Source organism: Manis javanica, chromosome 5 (assembly GCF_040802235.1).
Source record: "Manis javanica isolate MJ-LG chromosome 5, MJ_LKY, whole genome shotgun sequence".
Taxonomy (NCBI): domain Eukaryota; kingdom Metazoa; phylum Chordata; class Mammalia; order Pholidota; family Manidae; genus Manis; species Manis javanica.
Window position 1 is genome coordinate 21,388,729 of NC_133160.1, and position 8,060 is coordinate 21,396,788.

Genomic DNA, 8,060 nt, shown 5'->3' on the forward strand with positions numbered 1-8,060 from the left:
CACTACCGGTCGGTATTCAGAAGCTTTGAAGGCATGCCACTGATAGGAACAGGAAACAAACAGGAAGGAGGCTTCTGTCCTTTCTCCTCCAGCCTTACAATATCCCTCTAGTAGCCTCTACTGGGAGAGCTTAATGGACAGCCAGTATGCAAAGGAGAAACATTGTTTGCACAGTCCTATCTCCAAAATCATACAGCAGAAAGGTAGATTTGAAGCTGAAACAATACCTAATAACTGACTCATCTTGCAGGGTTTAGAAGGCTTTACATGGTCTGGATTTTCATAAACTTCTTTACTACATAACAGCCTCATAGCCTTCTCTCAGGTCCTCATAGACACCATACTTCCTCTTGCTACAAAGGCCTAATACATATTCTATTCTTTGACTGGAATGTTCTTCACTTATTAAATGCTCTTTTTCACACTAAATCTCCTTTTTATATGCTTTCATAACACCATAAACCTCTCATAGCATTTGTCACACTTGTACATCTTCAGTTATTGGTATGGTCTTCTGATCAAAGCCTGCCTCCTCAAACCAGATTGTAAGCTTCAGGGGGACAGGGGCCATGAGTATTTTATGCTCCATTGTTTGTTTTTCCAGTGCCTAGTTTAGTGACTGGCACATAGTAAATATTCAACAGATATTTGTTTAAGGAATTATTTCAATATCCTGAAAATGGGGAATGAAGCTGTAACCTGAGAAAACACATTTGGGCTTTACATTTCTTTTCTCTCTAGATTCTGGAGGACCTTAGATTATGCTTTGTTTCCTTCTTTTTTTATTGAGGTAAGATTCACATAACATCAAATAAATTCAAACATTATCTGTGCTAAAGTGCCCAATATTTGGCATTTGCCACATTCACAATCTTGTGCAACCATCACCACTGTCTAGTTCCAGAATATTTTCATCATCCCCAAAAGAAACCTCATACCCATTTAAGTAGTCACTCCCCATTCCTCCCTTCCCACACCCCCAGGTAACCACTAGTCTGCTTTCTGTCTCTATGGATTTACCTTCTGTGAATGTTTCATATAAACAAAATAGATGATCTTTTGTGTGTCTGGTTTCTTTCACTTAGCATGTTTTTCAGTTTCATTTACCTTGTAGCAGGTATCAATACCTCATTCTTTTTATGGATGAATAATGTTCCAATTCAGTTTATGCATTCATTAGCTAGTGGACATTTGGGTTGTGTCCACTTTTTGGCTATTATGAATAATCTGCTTTGAATATTCATGTACAAGTATTCATTTAGAAGCATGATTCTAATTCTCTTGTGTCTATACCTAGCAGTGAAATTGCTGGGTCATGCGGTAATTCTATATTTAACTTTTTGAGGAACCACCAAACTGTTTTCCACAGCAGTCGCACCATTTAACATTCATGCCTGCAATGTCTGAGGGTTCCACTTTCTCCACACTCTTGCCATCATTTTTGCTTTTTTCACAGTCACTGCATGCAAGTCATGCCCATGCTGCACATGTTCCAAATCTGACTCTTCATTTATATGTTGAGATAGGACCTGGTTATTTAGAGATATTTGGACAACTCATGTCTCTTTAGACCTTCTTCAGAAGGTGATTAATAAAGGCTATTTTTCACCAACTCCAAAAAGGCATGAGTCTATTAGATACAACCTTTCAGAGACTCTCTCTTTCTGGGCAATTCATCATGCAGGGTCATTCACTCACATCATGGAGTCATATGCTTTACATTCAGAGTCACTGTGGGTTGGTGTTTCTTTTGTTTTTCATGCATCATTTTCAAGATAAATCTCCATCTTGGGATGCCTTGTCAACAGGATCTTCCTATTGCTAGATTTGTTTAGATTCCCAGTTTTTTGCAATGTTATGTTTGAGCATTTTTTTTTTTTGCTTCTGATAGCAGATGTTTTTAAACAATAGTCTGCTTCTCTTAATGTTTTATCCATTTCTTTGGTTGTCAAATCAGGATATTTTGGGATACAATATACTGCTTTCTTTGGTCCTCTATGCCTGTTACTGCCATACCTGCACTTTAAATAAAATTAGTATTACCCAATTTGTATGCATTTGTCAAAACTCATCTATTGGGACAGTTAAGATTTGTGCACTTGACTGTATGTAAAATTTACCTCTTTAAAAAAAATGGTGAACAACTCTAGTTTAACTCTAGTTAGGAATATGCAAAGCTGAAGTATTTAGGGGTAAAGTGTACTGTTGTCTATAACTTACTGTGAACATCATTAAAAAATAAAGCTGGATGGATGGACAGAGGGATAGGTAGATAGATATGTGGAGAAACAAACAATGGAAAATGTTAAATGTAAAATAGGTGGTGGGTATGTATACTATTCTCTCAACTTCTCTGTTTGAAAATTTTCATAATAAGATTTTGAAAATAAAAAATACTCCTTAACTGCTCTGATGACCTACATCACTCAGCTCCTTCCAGAAGATTCTGTGATCACTTCACTTCCATCATAGTTTGATTCTAACAATTTATTTCATTAAAATAAATAAACACAGATTTAGAGGAAAAAGTGAGATAATGTGTATAAAATGTTTATAGACCAAAATGAAATATGCTATTAATGATACTGTGATGTTCAAGGCATTAAGCTCATTCAAAATCTTTATACAAAACACTATCTTTAACATGATTTTTGTTCCTTCAGGTGTTCTCTAACTAAACTGGAAACTCTTGAGGGAAAGAGACTATGTTTTTTATTTATTTTGTACTCACCAATTGTCTTCGCAGAGTGCTAAAAATTCTGAAGATACTAAATAAACACTGAATGAATCAGAAAATGATACATTTCACTGTAAAACTCTAAAAGAGTATTCTAAATTACTTTAAGTTATAATGTATTGAATTTTTTCATTTGTATTTTCAATATAAAATAATGCTTTGGGCAATCTTTTTGCCCATGGAATGGACAAATGGGTTATATTATCACATTAATGAATGTCTCTTAGTTTTCTTGATTGTCTTAACTATGGAGAGTTCAAAACATTACTTTTCCACCAAAGATTAAACTCTGCCCAAAACATCAACTGTTGCTTCCTTATCTAATTATCAGAGGATCTTTAGGAACTTTATCTTGAGTTTCAAGATCAGGATCCTTTGATGGTGATCCCAAGCAAAGTTATGAGAATTGTAGGCAATGGTATCAACCTCAGATAAGTAGCAAGTATGTATCCCTAAAACATCTTCTCTTCTTTTAAGGACTCTAACCACTCACAAATTTATGCAAATTGCTTTGGGATATATCACTACAATACCCTTGACACTATGGCCAGTTGCCAGATTCAATCAGTAAGTAGATTGATTAGAGACATCAATTATCAAGGGAGAGGGAATGATAATTTCATCCACCCAAATCAGGGAAGAGTCATATGGTTGCCAAAATTAATTTCATCTGTATGAAATGGGCTTGAGTTTCTCATTATAATAGTGACTTAGGAAAAAAAGGTTCATTGTACCCATTGGTCAAGAATTGTTGGATTCTATATCAGGTAGACTATACAACCAGTCTCTGATGGAGGTCAAAAACTATAGCCAATAAAGAACCTTGGTCCTGTGAGGTAATGTTTGAATTCTCTTGAAATGTTAATCTCAAGTTTTTTAAGATAATAAAACTCTTCTCTTATGGGTGTGATTTTATACAAAGAAATATAAATTTAAATACAGAGATGAAATCTTAAAACTTTCATATTATGTTTAGGAATACTTTATATATATTTGTATTTAAATTTGTAATGTTTCAGAAAACTTGACATACTAGAGATTCTAATTCAAAATGTATGATTAATTAATTTGAGAATTGTTATATTGATTAGAAAGATATAAGACACTACAAAAGAATATTTTAGGAAATTGTAGGACTCACTATATTTGTGATTTTAATTTCTTATATTTAGAAATTGTTTACATACTGGGAAATTTTTAAAGTGCTCAAAACTAATACATGTTAAATTGATAAATATATACTAAAGTTGAGGTAATTTGTCTAACATAAATAGCACTGATTTTTTTGAGGAGAGTTTAGTCTGTTCAACTTGAATTTACTTTAATATTAGTGGAAAAAGTGGAGGTGATTTAAAAATTTTAGATTCATAAATAGATTCATAACAAAACAAAACAATTTTTGTAACTTAGTCTTAAAGTCTTAAGGAAAACTGGATTAAAAATGTACTTTGGCCAAAAGGCCAAAATATGCTTCACATCACTAATTATCAGGGAAATGTAAATCAAAACCACAATCAGGTATTGACCTCATACCACTGGGAATGGCCACTACCCAAAAACTAAGAAATAACAAGTGTTGGTGAGGATGTGAAGAAAAGGAACCCTCCTACACTGATGGTGGGAATGTAAATTGGTGCATCCACTGTGGAAAGCAGTATGGAGTTTCCTCAAAAAACTAAAAATAGAGATACCATATGACCCAGTAACATAAAAAACTAAAAATATAGATACCATATGATACTTCTAGGAATTTACCCCCCAAAAACCCAAAACTCCTGATTCAAAAAGATATATGTACCTGTTTATTGCCACATTATTTACAATAGCCAAGAAATGGAAGGAACCAAAATGTCTATTAATAGATAAATTGGTAAAAAAGATATGGTACATATATACAATGGAGTATTATTTAGCCACAAAAAAGAAAGAACAACATGGATGGAGCTAGAGGGTATTATGCTAAGTGAATAAGTCAGGAGGAGAAAGACAAATACCATATGATTTCACTTATTTGTGGAATCTAAAAACAAAACAAAACAAAACAAAATGAACAAAATAGCAGTAGACTTACAGACATTGAGAAGTGACTAGTGGTTACCATGGGGGAGGGGTTGGAGTGGGAGGAAGGGCAAGGGGGATAAAATGGCACAAAAATTCTCAATCATAATAGAAGCTGGTCACATGTATAGTAGTACAGCATGGAGAATATAACCAAGGATTCTATAACATCTTTCTATGTTGACAAATAGTAACCATAACCACACTAGAGGGGGTGAGGATTTAATAATACAAATAACTGTTGAACCACTGTGTTGTATTCTTGAAACCAATATAAGATTGTATATATCAAGTGTATTTCAAATTTTTAAAAATTGCTACTTTATAAATTGGCTATTAATTTTTTAAATGCAAGTATCAAAAACAGTATTTTCTGTATGTAAATGTCGTACGTGGACATCAAAAAGCTCACACTGGCAAAATATATTTAGTGTTCAGCCAAATTCTTTAACCACAGTATCTATTACCTCCCCGTAACCCTTGGTTATACATGGCCTCCTCTCTATAAGACAGAATAATCTTCTTGATGATGGTGATGATTTAAGTCAATGACCTTTTTTTTTTTGGCCAAACAACAGACATTTATTTCTTAAAGTTCTGAAGGCTGGAAGTCCAAGATCAGGGTGCCAGCATGGTCTGATCTTGGTAAGAAATCTCTTCTTCGCTTTTGGATTGGCTGCCTTCTTGCTGTGTCCTTCTTACTATGTCTTCACATGGCAGTGAGGGTGGAGGAGGGAGAGGGACAGGGAGAAAACTTTTTCTTCTTATAAGGTCACAGTCCTATCGGATTGGGGCCCTACCCTTATGAGTTCAGGTAACCTTAATTACCTCCTAAACAGCCTATATCCAGGTACAGTCATGTTAGAAGTTAGTGCTTCAACATATGAATTGGCGGGAGGTGGGGGAATACAATTTGGTCCATAGCAGTAGTAGAATGAGTGGATTGGATTATTTCAGCCTAATATCTCAATGACCCTTTGCTGTAAGTGACTTAAGAACAAAATAATGAAAGGGAAATTAATTAAAACAGAATGTCCACGAGGTAGACAAAATGAGAACAGTTTTGCAATGTGAATGACCAGTATATTGTTTTTAATATTTTCTTTTAATTGTAAAAAATATTTGTTTTAGAGACAGAGTTTTCCAGCTGGTATTTCTTGTGTGTTAAATTTCCAGATTCACTCTGATCATCCTTGAAGATAAAACAAGGGATATTCAATAGTAAAGTGAACTTAGAGCTTAAAACCTTTCAATTCTCAAGTAAGAAGTCTAGAGTCTAAGGTCAAATTCTGTGCTGTCATGTACCCAAACAGAATTCATAAGGGGACACCCTTATTCTTTGATATTTACACAGTATTGGAATTAAAAGGGAAAAGGAGAAGCAAAGGTTAGCCTGTTTTTTCTGACATATTATGCTTCAATATTCTGTGATGATTCTCAACATTTAAAAAATAAGAAAAGGATCTGAGTTTTCAGGAAAAGGAGGAAGGGAATATTACTAACTTTGCAAAATCTATTAACTCTCTAAGAGAAACAGCTGTGTGGAAAGTTAACCCAAAATGCAAAGCCTCTCTACATCTATATTTCCCCTAAATAATTTTGTTCAGCAGTAACAGAGATTAAATTTTTTGAGGATTAAATATTTGCCAGGAATTTTACAGATAGTATCTCACTTAACCCTTATTATACTATTAGGCTTTCATTAATTTATTTATTGAGCATCCATCTGGCTGGGCACCCAGCTAGCTATGCGCTGAGAATTCAGTAGTGAGCATTATCTACCTAGGTCAATCTCAAGAAGCTAGCCTAGTAATTATAATACTATGCTCTTCTTCATAGGAGGAAATAAGAGGATAGGCTCTGAGAGGTTAATTTGCTCGTGCAAGGTCACACAGTGTTGAGTAGCTACACTAAGGTATCTAATTTTAAATCTTTACCTTCAATCATTAAACTTTTAATAGATTTTTATAATATTTTTGCTTGTACGTCATCTTTCTAATTTTCTTTCACATATTTTTATCTTGGAGAAAAAAGCCTTATAGTAAATAGTCTTGTTGCCAGGCAACTGCATCTGGGGAGGTCTCTCCCTGTGCACTAGGCAAAGCACTAGGAGAAACCTCAACCTGTGCAGGGGAGGGTTCTTGATTCTGAAGAAAGAGAATTCTCAAGTACGTCAGAAGAGCGTAGGTAAAGATGGAATTCGTTAGAGCAAGAGCAGCAGGGAATGGCAGCTGCCTTGCAGGCAGCAGAAAACAGGAAAGGACAGAGGGAGAGAGAGAAAGTTCTCTGCCTACGGCAGATTCCCTTGCCAACTCCTGAACCCAGGGTTATTTGTCATCCTTTGTTTGGATCTGCACAGCATGGGGACTAGCCCATACCACTCCAGGATTTGGGGGAACTACAGAGCACAGGATGGAGTGAGATTATGTTCCGAGAACTCCCCAAAGAAAGGAGATTCTCACGTGGGCTACTAAGAGTGTATTACATACACAGCTGCAGTTTCATCCAGGTCACTGGGGCGATGGAAACATGCAGGTCCAAATTTGAGCTCTTAGCAGCCCGTTCCTACTTATTGGGAGTAAAGTGGAGACAGAGAAGACTTGGAAATAAAGTGAAATAGCAAAAGACAAACCGCAATAAATTGAGCAGTGAGAAAGCTTTATTTGGAAGTATGCACTTAAGAAAGGAAAGTGCGGGCATCCTCAGAATGGAAGCGTGCTGAAAGTTTGGGGGTTCTGTCTTCTAAGGCTTTCAAGAATGGGGAAAAGGGTGATGGGGTGGGTGTTGGGTATAGGCTTGACTTGTGGTCTCAAAATGCTTATCTCTGGTGAGAGACACCATGTCTCCTTTCCTTTATTATCAGTCCACCAGCTAATTCTGCTAAATAAACCCAATACAAGGAATTTATTTATACTGTTCTCCAAGACAGTGGTTACTCTCAAGTAGTAGGGCCGTATCAGTTAAGACTGCTTGCCCTGCCTTAAAATAGACTGTTGGGTTATTGTCTGATTACCAGAGAATGTTAGGAATCTTACTTCTCAACTCTGCTTTTTAAAATGGAATTTTAGCCTTAAGATGGAGTCCATTCTCTTCTTACCATACTGTTTACATCTCAGCACTTTTCATCATAGGCAGGAAAAGTTAATCGTGATGCTTGCCCCATGTCCCTGCTCCACCTCAATCTCTCTGCTCCCCCTTCTTTTTCAGTGTTGGCAAATGGTGATTTTATGCTCCAGGGCGAGAAGCCAAATCCCAGAGAAATGGG